At 43.7% G+C, this 16779-nt stretch overlaps 1 protein-coding gene across 1 annotated transcript in view; it reads left to right on the top strand.

Annotated features, from left to right (window-relative positions):
• The window catches only part of VEGFD (vascular endothelial growth factor D), a 442197-nt gene that overhangs the window by 221217 nt on the left and 204201 nt on the right, over window positions 1-16779 (top strand). The window lies entirely within an intron of this gene.

Raw genomic sequence — 16779 nt, 5'->3', positions numbered from 1 at the left:
CCATGAAAAGATTGTGTTTTGTTTGACAATAATAATAAGTGATGTTTTGCTTTGCTTTGGATTTGTGAAATATGTAGTTAGATACAGATAAGCAACAATTAGATTTTTGTTTTGTGGACATATTAATGAAGGTGTGATCTCACACGCTAATTCAAATATCTTTGAATACATTACAAATTGTTATTGAATACTCAAGAATCATCGTTGAGTCAATAAATTTGTACTGAGACTATGGGCTTCATTACAACTGAGGCGGTAAGGGGTTAACGGCGCTGGTAAAGGTGCCGGTGCCGTTAAACCCATACCACCTCATTACGAGGACCCCTCGTGGGACCCGCTCTGGACGTCTGGTCAGACCAGATGTCCTTTGGGGGTCCCGCGAGCGGACCAACATGCTAATAACAGGCCCGTCATTAACGGGCCCGTTGTTAGCATGCTCCCCATTCCCATTGAGCCCTATGGGGGCTCAAATGGGAATGGGGATTGTCCGGGTCCGGGTTCCCTTAATGGGGAAATACCGGGCCCTCCAAAGTCAGAATGGCCCAGTATTTCCACGTTCAGGGACCACGGACCCGAACCCGAGTTTGGAGGCAGCCTTTTTAAGGGCATGGCTGCCTCGTAAACTCGTAATGAGGCCCTATATGTCCTGAGGGAGTGCACATGGGTTACCTGTTGGTAACAACAGGCTGTTTAGGTGGGCAGAATTAGCAGATGGGTCGCATTCAGTGGGAGCATTGGATCGCGATTCAACGGCACAGCAGTAGTGACATTTAATAGTTGCAATAGAGTTGCATTGGGTCCAATGGAGTCATACTGAATAGACAGAATAGTGGTCAAAGTACACAATTGAGTCACATTCAAAGGGAATCTCACAAAGTCCCTTTTCCATGGCAGGCATCCTCAAAAGACCAGGATTTTGCACATGCCATACGCGGACGAGCACGCTGCCCGCAGACCCCGTAATACAGGGGCAGCCCTTCTACCATTTCCACTTTCATGTTCTCAACACTCCCTCCCGCCAATCACATCCAAAACATCTACACCTTACCCTGTCGTCTCACTTCAACACTTCAGATATACACTTGAACTATGAGTACATATCTTCTGTTAATGAAAGACATCTGCATCAACAACTACTGTGAAACTGTCCAAGACTTCTATTTCCAGATTCCACAAGATCTGCATCTCACGAAACATAGTAAAGGTATGCTTATTTTTAAAAAAATGTGTTCTTCAACTCATTCACAAATACATATACATATATATATATATATATATATATATATATATATATATATATATATATATATATATATATATGATACACAGCCACGATATTGGCTGTGTAATTATGGTTAAGTTGCTAATCCCATAGGAACAGCACTTTTTGGGCGGTTTATAACGCCGCTCCCCCTGGATGAATCCTCAGCAGACTTTGTAAAAAAAAGTATATGGCCCAATCTGATTTTTTTTGCAAAGTTTGGTGAGGATTCGGCCAGGGGGAGCGAAGTTATAAGCTGCCCAAAAAGTGCTAGTTATAGGGGGGGAGGTCCCAAAATGTCTTTTTTTCCCATAGACTGAATGGGGAAAAAACTTTGCTCACTCCTATAGCCCAAACCGCTAGACGGATTTTCACAAAATTTGTGGCAGGAGCAGCGGCTTGGTCCCGAAAGCGTACTTTTTGCTGAAAATCTGTCCAGTATTTTTTTTTAAAATGAGCAAAAAGTAGGTCACAACAAATGTGTGATATCTATGTCCGCTCTGCGGACACACTTCCCTGTCCGCTCCGCGGACAGTGTCCTGACTGGCTAATAGGCCTGCGTCAAGTCTGCGGACATGCAACGTGTTCGCTGATTGGATGGTGAAGAGTGTGAAGTGCGTCAGATTTTTGGAAACGGCCGCCACTTGGATTTGCGGACATCTGCCCGTGTCCGCGAACATCGCAGTAAAAACATATTAAAAAACACAACATTGCACTTGGCAGATTTATCAAATAATCTCTGGGGAGGTGAGGGGTGATGAGGATGGGATGGGATATGGCTGCAGCAAGCCCGCAAACAGTTTGGATGTTCGCGAACAGTCCTGAGAAGTTTGCGGACACCTCAGCATTACAGGGTTGGTGAAATGCAGTTCTGGAATGGCTTATAAATTTGCCGACACTCAATAGAACGGCATGACATTTTGTATGTATATTTCTGACCTGATTCCGAATGAGTTTACAAAGTTTGGTGGGATTCTGTCATGAGGGGGCAAAATTAGAGGGGGGTCCCAAAATAATGTAATGGCTTATAAATGAGGTGCCATTTGACGAATCTAAACTTAATTTGGCAAACTGATAATAGATCTAGATATACATGTTTTTGTGAAGTTTGATGGGATTTTGTCAAGAGGAGGCAAAATTAGAGGGGGCATGCCAAAATAATGTAAAGGCTTATAAATGAGGTGCCATTTGACAAATCTACGCTTCATTTGGCAAACTGATAATAGATCTAGATATAGACCATAACGTCCCTTTAACAAAGTTTTTTCATTGAATATATATATATCCACAAAAACATTGTTAAAGGGACGTTATGGTTAAGGTGCACTACCAACTCTTACACAAATATATACATACCCAGAAGAAGGGAAAAAGTAAAAAATTACTATGCAAAGAAACTTGTCTGAGTATGAAGAAGAAATCAAACAAAGAAAACAAAGAAAATTCCTCATCGCCATCTGAGTCTGGCTTGACAGGAAGCGACACAGAAGAACCAAACATGTGTCTACATTTTTTAGACGAAATGCGCTTGCTACACCAAGATGGCAGAAAAAACAAGCAAGCAAGAGGTGGAACTCAAAATCGGGGCAGAGGCCGAAGAGGCCGAAAGCAACGAGGTGGGGGCAGAGGAGCAGGAAATGCAATGAACAATACCCCGGCCAGATATCTGCGCTCTGGCAAATGACTGGTATGAGTGAGGAGGAAGAAGGCAGCTTCAAGATAATCAATCTTTCTGAACATAATTTAACGGCCGACCAGAATAAAATATTAAGTCTGGGTCTGAATTACTGCCCCACTGCCGGTAATGATCATGCACAAACCAGAATTGACTTTGATCACTTCTTAAGAAAAGTCCACCTAAAGACATTTTTTGCGACCAATACTCTCAGCCAACGTAAGAAAGAGGTAAAAGTAGGAAAGACAGACATCACCATTAAAGAACTCAATATACTAAAAGACCTAATGGAACTGGAAAAGGGCATGGATGTGGATGTGGAGTCAGACCCTGACAGACTGACCAAATCAGGTATAACCACAGACTGGACAGACAAAAGCAGTCTTAAACAAAAAATCAAGGTTCAATCCAACAACCAATTTGGGTAGCCACATCGAAGCATTCCTGAGCCTGGTAAAAGAAAAACCTAAAAAGCATGCGCAGGAAACAAAACAACAGAATTTCCGAAGATAATATGACCATTCGGGATAAAAAAGCACTGAAAGAACATTGTCAGTTGAAAAACTGCATCATCAAACCCTCAGATAAGGGGCGCAATCTCGTGCTACAAAGAAAGACCGAATACATCAAAGACGCTTACAAGCAGTTGAATGACACAAGCTGCTACACAAAGATGCTTAAAAATCCTGTGAAGGAGTTGGAATACAAGTTGCAACTTTTTCTCCAGAAATGGGAACAAAAAGGGTTACTATCTGAAGAGACGTGTAAGTTCTTGATTAAGACAAATTCCATAACACTAACTATATACTTTCTCCTGAAGGTACATAAAAACCTTAAAAGACCACCAGGGAGACCTATTGTGTGCCTAATAGGCTCAGCACTGGAGAATATGTCGAAGTATATAGACGAAGCACTATTCCCGTTCATTTTGACACTACCATCGTACATTGAAGACACCACCGACTTTCTGACCCACATTGAAGGTGTACCGTGGGAGAAAGAGTATCTGAGGGCAACAATGGATGTGGTTTCACTCTACACCTCAATTGAACATGAATACAGGAAAACGGTTTGCAAACACTACCTGGATACCAAATCTCTGAATTATCTGCAGCACACGAAAATGGTGATGGAAATGATCGAGATATGTCTAACAAACAATGGGCCTCATTACACGGATGGCGGAGAACCATGGCGCTATTAGTGCCATGGTTCATGCTGGTAAAATACCGGCACCGCCTTGGCGGAAAGGGGAATTACCGCCCCATTCCAATGTTGGCGGGGCGGTAATTCCCCCTTCCACCATTGCCCTTCCCCATTCCCATTTTTGGCCCAGAGGGCTCAATGGGAATGGGGAAGGTGCTAATTACGGTACCGCAAATTGCGGTACCGTAATTAGCTCCCTGGTTCCCTTTGCGGGTTGGTTTTTAACGCCTGCAAAAAGCAGGCGTTAAATCCCCAACCCGCAAAGGGACCTCGTAGTAAGGCGGTAAGGATTTACCAGTACCGGCATTTTACCGGTACCGGTAAATCCTTACCGCCATCCGTGTAATGAAGCCCAATGTGTCCTCTTCAACGAAGAGTACTTCAAACAGGTAAAGGGAACTGCAATGAGGACGACCTTCGCCCTGTCGTATGCAAACCTGACAATGGGCGCACGGGCAGAATTGGTGGTGTGGACAGATGGAAATCAAGAACAAACAAAGAATGTGGCATTTTGGCTAAGGTACATAGACAATCTGTTTATAATCTGGAAGGGGACAGAGAAGGCGTGGTTGTAGTTTGTCAAGAAATTGAATTCCAATTCCAACAACCTACTTTTCACAGGAACCCATAGCCGGGTGTTGATTACATTTTTCGATGTAAACATACGGATTGTGAATGACACAATAACCTGTGAATTACACAGAAAAAACACAGGCTCCAACACACCACTACACGCAACAAGTGGGCATTCAAAGAATTTAATATGGAGTGTACCGTATGGAGAATTTGTGAGACTGAGAAGAAATAACACCACTCTCGAAACCTACGATAAAGAAAGTAGAACAGCAGCAGTAGGTTTCCACAGATAAAATGTACCCCAAGAAGGTTATTGAACGGGTGTACCTTAGAGCAAGATTACTGGACAGACAAACCCTCCTATCCGGAACTCGGAACAAAGTGATTTCCAAGACTGATTCAGACATTACCGTCTGATTTTAACTTTTGACAACCAAGCCAAAACCATCAGAAGAATCATATAAAAGAACTGGAGTATTCTGTTGGCTGACCTAGATCTGTCCAAAAGTCTAAAAAACTATCCTGAGATTAGCTTCAGAAAAAATCGATCTTTCAAAGATACATTAGTCCAAAGTTTCATGCCCAAAGAAAACAAAGTGAAAGAAACTAGTTGGCTCACCACACACAAGATGAGTTTTTTCAAATGCACTTGGTGCAATATTTGCAAATTTGCAGATAACTGTGGAGCATACAAACACCCAGTCACAGGATTGACCGTTAGGATATCTGAAAGAATCACCTGTGAGTCAGACCATGTGGTGTATGTCCTAACGTGTGTGTGCCACAAATGGTATATAGGAAGCACCAAGTGCAAATTAAAAACCAGAATACAACAACATGTTCGAGCCATTGAACAAAGAGATGCAAACTACCCTATGGCTTAATATTTTACAGAATGCCACAACAAGATAAACAGTTTTGGATTCTTTGGTATCCATAAAATAGAAACGGGTCGAAGGGGAGGAGATAAGGAATTCTTACTGAGACAAAAAGAGACTCGTTGCATCCTCGATTTGGAGAGTAAACAACCAAATGGGCACAATATTGATGAAGATACAGTATGGACAATGATTGGAAGGACAGAGATCCTGGGTAAAACTGATGCCCCATAGTCTTCATCTGGTGTTTTCCTTTGCTGCTTTAAAATGAAAATTAAGTAGAGACCCAGGATATGTTTGGGAAAAAAAAGTTTGTACTGCATATTGATGATTATGTTTTTATCTATTTTTGTATAGATTAATGGTTTTTATTGGTGGTGGTTTCTATTCCACACTGTTCAATGAATTAATTGATTCAGTTACGCAGCAGTAATCAAGTGGGGTCTGAGGATTGAACTATGGACATAGAGGCGGCCAATGCATGATGCACTCTATGAACTAGTGACTATGGACTGTAGACAAGTATTTTATCAAGCTTTTGTGCTCATATGGTATGGTATGTAACATAGGAAGTGGAGGCTAGGAGGATAGAAAAAGCGTGATGCATTTTATGATTGTCCTACTATGGCGGAGTTGATATAGATGGTTTGTGCAAGGATCTTTATGCAGCCAATGCACGATGCACTTTATGAAGATTGCACTTTAATGCACAATGTACTTTAAGGGTACACAAGGGTGACCCTAATATGCACTCACACTATACCATACAACTCCTAGAGAGAGACACAACAGGCAGTCAATCTAGTGTATGATTGCTATATAGAATCATTCAATCTACATACACTGTTGTAATTGGCCCCCAAATGGTTGACACATGGAGTACTCTTCGAACGCTGATACTCGATGCATTGCAAGCAAGATAAAGAAGCTGAGAATTTAGGGGCTACACGCATAGAAATAAGCACTATGCATCCTGTCAATGCTCCGTTATGGGGGTGCTGTAACATTTTCTACACGTATAAAGATCCCATAGCCTTCGCACTATGCGCCTTATGAGTCTGGTATGCAGCTACGCTATATATCAAGGGGACGAATATTTTAAAGGGAGCTAATGCACTATGCACCTTATTAATCTTGATATGCAGTCATGAGGCATATTAAGTGTTTTACATCTGTAAGGTAACAAATACACCAAATACTTCTTAGTCTCCGAGTACGGATATATAGATGTATGCACTATGCACTTTACATCTTTTCACATGACAGCCATCCTATGCATTGCCTGCTGGGTTGAGAGCCTGATCATTTTGAAACACGCACATGGTTGTAATGAGTTTAGAAATGCAATGTGGCTACTCGGAAGCTGTACTTAATTGGTATTTTACTATGTCAAGGTTAACAGGAAGCTAATGCACCTTGGAATTGCAAAACAGTCAAAGCACTCACATGCAGATACACGATTGGAATGGCATTTCATACATAAAATGAACCATTCAGCGTGTAATTGGCCTCTTAACTCACTAAGGGAAAGGGAGAATTTTTACCGCATGTTAACTCGCATCGGAAAACGCAAATTATGCACGTTCAGATTGCAAGCATGCACAAATGTGTTGGCAGCTCCAAGATTTATTTATTTTTTACAACTCTACAACTAGGCTGAGAAACCAGGTTGCAAAACCATTAAGCTAAAAGGCAGTTTACTTTTGAGCATCAACTAACATGGTATAATGGCCCAGTGTTAAGATGTCCGACACGGATTAATATGTGTAGGACCTACCTGAGAATTTGGTCCTTTTTCTACCTCTAACACTCTCTCTCTCTCTGCTGCTTTTAAATATGTTGCAAAAACAGAGCTTGGTGTTGTGAACAAGCGGCAAGCAGCCGCGAAACGCGTTAATGCCCGGGCAAATTGAATTGCCACACTTTGGGAGGATTACAACTTTGTAATTTTATGGATATGTGATTTTTCCTCATTTTTGGAGGCAATTAAAGAAATAATGGTTTGAAAACAAAACGAATCTGCAATGTGATTTTTCGCTGTGGAGAGTGCTGGTCAATGCATCACCTGCTCACATGAAGCAGCACACAATTACAATGCTCTGCGCTTCAAAATGTTTCTATTTAGAATCCTTGTGATGAAAGTAAAAAAATGCATATGTCTGTAGTGTCTGCCAGTTTAAAATGCTAGCGACAAATGCATACCTCCCAACATCACCCATTCCAATCTATAGGTGCTTAATAAGTCTTTCTTTTTTCCTTTGCATTCTGTCACTTCCAATTCCACTTCTCCCATTATAAACCTCAAACTACAAGTCCCAGAATGCAAAGAAAAAAACATGACTGAACTTCAAGATTCGAAACTGTGACATGTATATCAAATAGAGAAACAGAAGAGCAGGTGTCTCTCGATCTAGAACCAGGGAAACCAAACTTGAGAAAAAGAAAGGAAGTTCTAGATTGTTATTTTTCAAAGAAACATTTATTTTAAGTTCAGCGCCGGAGCATTTAGGACAGAAACTATGGGACGATGCAGATGAGTACTGCCCAAGTATATGTAGGCACTAGTGGAGGTTACAGGAGTTCATGCCCTCTCAACTGCCACTGTGCCCCTATGAGGTAGGCCTGCCTCGGGATTCCTCCCTGGAAGGCCTCCTACCACAGGCTGAGAGAGACTTCTATTCCCTCTTGGCAAGCCCATTTTACTCACCATGTCACATATGCCTCACAGGGGACACAGCTAATACACTGCCCAGCTACCAGGGTGCCTGGAAGACCAGGGGTAGTACCAGTGTCCCGTGGGTTTTGCGGCCCAATCAGGATTCTAGATGTGGCAGAAGACTTTGGTGGCTCCTGGAGCAGGATGCGACTGCCACGAGCGAGCAATGGTTTCTTATTGACAAGGCAGGAGAACTCCGATGATATGGAACTTTTGCATAAGGGGCACTGTTGCAGGGTAGAATTACATGGCCTACTGAAACAGTCATATGGGCTCTGCGTCACAACAAGAAAGGGGAGATGTTTGCTGCAGGGAGTAGACTGGGACAGACAAAGGGTTCAAAACTTTATGTAGGAGCGGGCACAGAAACTCTGATCCTGGCACCCTTTAGAAAGCAAAAGGACATGAAATGATTGTGACTAAACGGAAATGTAAAAGCTAATTAAAGATATCCAGAGCTCTAAAATCTAAATCACAATAAATGTAGGAGTTATGTATTACAGCGTAAAACACTGTTTATGATGAAATAATGTTAAAATGACTACGGCTAAGCAAAGCCCCCGACATCCTTTTACTGCTGACACACCATGAGAATATAAATGTACCTTTCTTGCTATACATTTAGACTTACTCACAAATAGATTAGTCATGAAAAAGTAAAGCAAAATAGAAGTGCATTTTGCATGTAATGCTACTTATTTTATGTTGTGATCATTTGCATTTGGATAGTTTACAGATGCCATTGCTGATGCCTTGTTGTGCAGATGGCTTGTTGTTCTGAACCATTGGAAGCCAAAACAAGGGTATGTAAGAAGAAGAGTATGTGGTAGGAGGGTTTTCTTTGTAACTGTATTCATTGGGCCTCATTACATTGCAGGTGCTACCGCGGGTTGCCGACGGACTCGTAAAACACTGTTTCTGCCGCCTGAGATTCCAGTGCCAGCTGGAAATCAGAAGTCCCGGCGGCCCGGGATATCAGGTGGCAGAAAGTGTAAGTCCCCCTTCCCTGAGGGTCACACAGGACTCTATGGGAATGGGGACACGGAAGCACCAGAACCGTTTCTAACTCTGCGGGCGGGTGCTGTTATGCACAGCAGGTCAGATCTGTAATGGTGCAATGGCCCCTGCCTGCACAGTTGTAGTGTGGCGGTCCCGAAAGTGTCCCAGTATGGTGCAACCGGCACCCTTTATTTCTGGACCACCACACTAGTAATGAGGCCCATGTGTGAGCGCCAGGGAGGTGCTTTGATCATTGTGCTGCATTCTTTTTTTTCCACTGCATCCAGGTCTTGCCAGCTCAGTGTTGAAAGGTATGAGGACATGAGGAGTCTGATCAAACTGAGGCAAGACTATTTTGCTTGATGAACAGATAGCTGGAACGGATGAATTTTGCAGAAATGTAACATATGTAGCAGTTGAGGGCATTTTGAGTGATGGACAGAGATGTTGTCCTATTGTGGTGCTGGGAGGTGTGACGATTTGCCTGGGAGACCTTTTCGCATGTGGCTAGGGAGGTGTGGCCGCTAACCAATAGTCCCTCTAAGGGTAGTTTAATGTGTGAGGACCTCCTGGGGAGAGACTCCACCTTCAGGGACAAGGACGATTACCTAGGGTCGGCCTGTTGAGTAATGTCACACCCCAACATTCCCTAGCCCCCCTCCACAGGGACCCTAACAACATGGAACCAAGCATCAGAGGAGAACTTCCTTGTCACAGTGGCAGCGATAAGACCACTGACCACCAGAGACAGGTCGGGGACCCTGGCAACAGTGAACTAAGCATTTTGGGAGAACTTCCTTGTCAAACTTCCATTGGAAAACATTAGACCACTGACCAACAGAGAAGGGTCTGGGACCCTAACACAAGTGAACTGAGCATCTGAGGAGAACTTCCTCGTTGGAGTGGCAGCAATAAACTGACTAACCATCAGAGAAGGGACTGGGACCGCAATATAAGAGTGCTGAGTATCCGAGGAAGGCATCCTCGTCGCAGTGCTAGGGAGAAGTCCACTGAAACCCCTAGAAGGATTCGGGACTTTTCTAATACCATGAGAGATTGGCAAAATATACATCAAGTTGAAAGATATGGAAAAGAAATATCAAACACAAGGAGAAGGGAGTCGTTCTCCTGGTGAACAAACTAAAGCTCTTTGAAAATACCCAAGAGACACCAAGGAAAGGGAGCCATTCCCCGTGGTCTTGTTGTGAACTATATTGATGCGTGCGGACCAATACCAGGAGAAGAGACTCATTCTCCTGGACCAGTCAGTTAAGTGAACAAAGGTTTTGTTGGAATCACAAGCCAGGAGAAGGGAGTCAATCCCTATGGCATCCCTTTTTGTGCAAGAGGACATTTTGGGAACTTCACCCGAATACTAGTAGAATGGACTAATTCTTCTGGAGAAGGAACTTTCTGTTGGATTATTCTTTAGTTGTAGTGTAAGGGTTAGAAGTAGGTTGTGACACAGAATGGTGGAGTATGTTTTTGATGACATTTTGCCAAATCCTTTAGAATTAGTCTGAGGCAGGGAAACCCCTCTTAGAAGATAGGGAGACTGAGGGTTTCATTTAATGACATATAAAAGCTTAAAACAACCACTATGCCTCCATTTTGTCAGCTTCCTTATTCAACACACTTACAGAGGTTATTACTGTGATCTATGTATGAGTGCCTGGCGGGAGGGTATCAGATGGCAATCGTATATGCAGTGATTGATCATGCTTAGCTGTAGCAATAGTGCATGTTCACTGCAATTATAGCTGGTGAGAAATGTTATATGCAATGAATGTTTTAAAGATGTATTGGCAGATAATATTGTTGTGTGTCAGGAATCATTGATTTGTCAATGATTTCTTCAAGTGCCAGAAGTGGAGCCTATCTAGATTTGCAATGTTTTCCAGACTATGAGAATGCCGTGAAGGTTGCAGAGAAAAAGTGGAAGAAGGTTGTAGAGCTCCACAATTTGGACTAAATAATAAGCTCAGCCCAGGCAGGATTTTGATATTTTGATATTTCAATCTTGTGAGGAAGTAACATGAGGTCAGAACAGTGAAGGGGTGTGTGTGACACGGTTGGCCAGGGGATGCACCCAATCCATGCTGCAGATTTCTGAATCTGTATACAGAGAGTCCCTCAAAGCCTCCATTCCCAATCTGCCAGGATGATTCTCTCGTACATACCCAAAGAGGCATAAAAGAGAGAATGAAGACCTTGTACTCCACAAGCCAGGACCACACCTTCAGTAAAAAGCTGACATACACGCATGCCTTTGCTAACGTGTCTACGGACACGCTTACTGACTCACCAGTCATTCCCAGAGGGGTGATGCAGGAAGGAAACCACTTGTGAGCATGAGTGGTGTTGCCGTCAAGCCGTGAAACTAACAGGGAATCCTGAGAAGCATGACATAGTCTGATGGTTGCCATGACAGGACCTCCTGACTCCAAGATAGTGGTACCATATTTCGGAGCTTCAGTCCTCAAACAAACAATCACTAAGGTATTAGGCACACTCGTTTAGGAATTTGAGTCAATGCCCACAAACCAATTCCCCAGACTCAGCTAATGTGTCCCTGAAGAAACCATTAGTGCCTTAATTAAATTATCCCATCGGCCCAGATTAAAAATGGGGCGGGAACAGAAGGAAGGCATGGACATTTGCCAGGAGGTAGGGAAACTGCAGGTGGGCAGACAGGTAGGTAGTAGACATGAAGGAGAGTAAGGGAGATGTTTGAAAAGGAGTAGGGGAAAACCAGAGAAAAGGAATGTAAGAAAGAAAGAGATTGGAGTTGGAAGATGGAAAGACCAGAGATAAAGAAGGAAGGAATGTAAGGGAGAAGTTGGAGATAGAGGATGGATAGACCAGGAGGAGTGGAGGAAGGAGGAAAGGCAGAAGGTTAACAAGGAGGCAGAAAAGACTGGAAAAAGGGAAGGAAGACGTATAGGGGGGAGGGGCGACTATAGAAGGAGGGATTCTCCAAAGATGAGGAGAAAAAAAGAGGAGTGAGAAGGAAGCTGGTGTAATGAGACAGAGAGGGAAAGGGAGTAGGAAGAAATGGTACAGAAATCAAGTGATAGAGAGAAGGAATCAGACAAGGGCTGAAGACAGTCACCCGATCCAGAGATAACCCTTGCGCATGATGCAATGGGGGTTCTGGCACAGATCTTGGCCTAAGGAGTGGGTCAGTGTTCAAAAAGGTAGAAAGAGATTAGTCTTGCTGAGGGCTATTTACCTGGATCCAAGGTCAAGACTTAGGAACGCATTGAACATTTTAGAAGAGAAGAAAAGGAGGGAGATGGAGTAACAAATATAGGACTATATCTGCTGTGAGACCCTTAATCTTACATTTTGCAGGTGAGGAAATCTATCTACTGAAGGACTTAGCCAAGACAGGGCCAGAGGTAGCCAAGAACCTCAGCATCTTGTGGGCTCCTGGGAATCCTGAGCTGTAGTTGGCTTCTTGGAAACCTGAGCTGTAGTGGGCTCCTGAAAAATCTAAACCTCCTGCAAGACTAAAGCTTGTTAACCTAAACATGTGGCTAGCTCTGGATCCTGACCCTTGGCTGGGACCCTTGACAGTTATCACTATAGTATGAAAGTCCACCCAGGAAAGAAGGGAAATAATTCAACTGTCATCTGAATGTCGAAACTACACAGCCCAGAAGGGCCAAGAATGGTCCTTGAACCTAGTCATTTCAAGAACTGTGGGTTACTCTGTGGAAATCACACAGGGTTCTACACACACTGTTGTAGAATTGGGAACTTGGAATCAGGACCATGGTCCTCATTTCAACTAAGTTTTAAACAACCCCCCTCACTGGTTAAGCTTTCTTTTAATATCTGCACTGTTGCATGGAGACACATCCTTGTTTTTTTGCAGTACCTGCTCACAAAAGCTATACCCTTACCCCAACCCCTGTATTCTAACCTGAATAAATTACTGTTTGGTTGAACCTGCTCTGGTCTTGAGTCCTTCATTGATCCCTCTACATATGACCATCTAAAGGATTTTGAGTAGAGGCTGCATCTTGTTTGATAACTTCATAATTTGGACTGTGGCAACTTGGGGTTGATGCCCTGCAGTGCACGGTGGGCAGTGCATAAGGTCCTGGAGGAGATACATAATTCAACCAAAGCGAAGGGCGCACATTCAAAGATTACGAAATGTGGTCACGGTTGTCAAGATGGCCAAGGATTTTGGACACTGAGTTTTGGACAGGCTGGTGTTTTAAGGATGCAGGTGTTCTGGGGCACCTAAGTAACGACTGCTGGCATAATAAAGATGAGAGAGAAAAGTGCCATTGTATCAAGAAATCAGTGACGGAAGCCCAAGTATCAAAAAAAGGGCTTTAAGAGGACCTTCACCAGCTGAAAGTGAGGATTGATCACCAAACTGATTTGTAGCGTAGAGGGGAAATTTGAGTGTAGGATGAGACTACATTTATTACTGGCTTGGTAAGCCTGTGGGGGAGGGGCTATCATGTTAGCTGGCTGGCCACCTTCTTTAACAGCACATACAAACTACCAAACAGTGGAAAGGAATTCTTCCCAAATGAATCCCTAAAATACAAGAAGAAATGGCTCAAGACTGTTTGTGCATCACTTATTGGTTTTCTCAGCAATCAGCACCCGCAGTTGAATGTCACCAAACATGCTTTTCCACTCAGGAACTTTCAAGTGCTTCTCGAAGGCACCTCCTCCTAGTTTATAATCAGAAGTGCTCCTTCCACATCTCTATGAGTTCTGTCAAGTAAGAAAGTCCTAATTTAAGAAATGGAAGAGCACGTTGAAATGAGTTATCATGTGGCGCATTAGTGGCGCAATACATCATGGTCAAAATGGTTGTTTATGCCATTTCCAATTGTTCACACCAATGGTATAATGTATTTGGTAATGGTATAGTCTTGTACATAATTAACAATGCATGGTCATCGCAAAGAAGCTTGCCACATGCGTGCATAATTTTTCAGAAAGATTTGAATATTGGCTTCGGGAGTTACAACCCCAAATCGGCAGCATCAAGTTTTCATTAAACTGTTAGATCAATGTGAAGTATGGGTGACAATTCCAAAAAGACACCTTGTAGTTATTTGTGAATGATTCATGTCCACCTTATGACATATTGTGTCATTGGGACCCTGTTAAGGACGCAGATACTTTTCTCCCACCTGTAGGGATACACATTTTACAATCTAACTTGCCCCCCTTGTCCCTCTTGCAACCGCCATCTCTCGGTCGCTTCTAGCATTCCATGTTCTACATAAAGTGACATCATAACATATCTGCCTCCCCACAACACAATAACTCTCCCCACACCAGTACACTTGCATTGCAACCCACCATAACATGACTTATAGCCAACTATCAATATAAAGAAATGAACTACATACACAAACACCCAAAACTGACCTCACTATGAATTATGAAGATCTGTCATAAAATAAGGGGTCTCACTGTGACAAATCCCTGGATGTTGTCACTTCTCCCCTAGGGGGAGCCCCTTCCCATGAGGCCAGGGGGGTGAGGCTGCTACCCAATAGTGCCCCTGGGGGTGGTACTCAGCTGGTGAATCTCATGGGAGAGAAGCCCCCTATGATATGATATGATATGGCATTTATAATGCGCCTATACACAGGTGTTTCAAGGCGCGAGGAATTAGTGATGGCCTGGGTGAGACGTGGTATCCTGATTGCCCACCTAACACTAATACGCCTTCCTCACCAACCTCCTTACACACTATCCCTAGTGTTCTTACCCGGTTCCTTAAAACCAGTAAGGTAGAAGTACTGGGATGAGGAACACTGTGGGCTCCTCAGGGGACCTATATCCCTTAGGTACTGATATGATAAGAGACCAACTAACTCCCTGGTAGTCCTCAAGATCAGTACTGAGACGAGAAAGAAGTGTGGAAGTGTAAAGAGCACCTATCTAAACCATACTGAGTGGTCTAATGTTTATAAACTTCCTATTGTCCAAGGCACCACTGAAATAGAAGAGGAAAATTCAAACAGAGAGAGAGATCCTCCTTGGAGGAATGGGAAGTTGTGGAGCCTGCGTTCAGGAGCCAAACTAAGCAATCAAGGACGAGATGCTTACCCGTCAGCAGAGACATTCCACAGAGCTCTGCAGTGATCGGCCGTGCCTGGAAGCAGGAGGACAAAGCGCCAGCTGATCGAGAGAGCTGGAGAGCATGTTCCGCCTGGGACACAACACCCCAAAGCAGGAAGCAACTGCGGAACTGCCACAGGCCTCAGACTTAGGAGGAGGTATTCAAACAGGGGCGAGAGACCCAGAAGCAGCCAACAGAGACCAGTGAGCAATCCGAGGAGGGTTGGGAAACCGGGAGGCTTACTGGGAACCCCAAGGGATTGTACTGTAGTGGCACACAGGTCTGGGACCCGCCTCCAATAAGGAGTGGTATCCAGAGCCATCTTCTTTGTGGCAGCCCTAGCAGACCAGGCGGGCAGGGCTGCCGAGACCACAAGTGAGAGAAAGAACCAAAAGGGTCTGTGACCTGAGAGAAAGAAACCAATTGGGTCTTGTTCCAGGTCAAAAGACCTTTTGATAAAAAAACAATTGAAATAAAAACGATTTAGAAAGACCGCTCTGGGAACGCTCAGCGCGGTCTTTCTAAATCTTAACTGTCACGCCCCTGCCGCACACGAGTGTGCACAGGGGCTGACAGGCTAACCCAGATGGGCAGGGGAAGATAGGTTACAGGTAAGTGTGTTTGAGTGTGTGTGTGTGTGCGTGTATGAAAGGGGACAGTGTTTGTGGTGGGGAGTGGCCTGGTGTTTTTGCACATTGTGGAAGAAGCCAAGAGAATACAGTCATTTTTTGGGCACTGTAAGAACTTGAGGAAGACCAGGGGAAGGGAGACATACCGCTGGTGTTTATGAACATTGTGGAAGGAGCCAAAAGGATACAGCTACTCTGCTAGCACTGTAAGAGCTAAAGAAAAAAAAGGGGAAGGGAGACATACCCCTGGTGTTTATGAACATTGTGAAAGGAGCCAAGGGGAGGGAGTCATTCTCTTTGCATTGTGGAGAGTCTGATAAAGACCAAGAGAGGAAAGACACCTGTCCTAGCACTGGGAAAACAACAGAGAAACCTGAGAAAGTTCAGGGGGAGCGATTCATCCCCCTAGCAATGTGAAGATACCAGACTTTTTGTTCCATGTACCTTCCTGGAACTCAATACAAGGAATCTTGTTTGAGGCTTTTGATTTGTATCATTTGAGAAGAACGTTTAATTTGCATCACCCAGAAGTGAACTTTGGGCTATCATCCAGGAGAAGTAACTCATTCTTCTGGGCTAAGGAGACCACCCCTTTTCCTTAGTTGATTAAATAGTCTAAGGGTTGGCAATAGGAGTTTGGACACAGGACGGTGGACTCTTTGCTTTATACTGACATCCTGACAGTTTCCTGACAGGGGCAATGCGTTTGTCTTGGAAGCAAGACAACGCA

This window comes from Ambystoma mexicanum, chromosome 7p (genome assembly GCF_040938575.1).
Source record: "Ambystoma mexicanum isolate Mex_15411 chromosome 7p, UKY_AmexF1_1, whole genome shotgun sequence".
In the NCBI taxonomy this organism is placed as follows: domain Eukaryota; kingdom Metazoa; phylum Chordata; class Amphibia; order Caudata; family Ambystomatidae; genus Ambystoma; species Ambystoma mexicanum.
The sequence above is the reverse complement of the archived record's forward strand: the minus strand, read 5'-3'. Positions and strand labels throughout refer to the sequence as shown.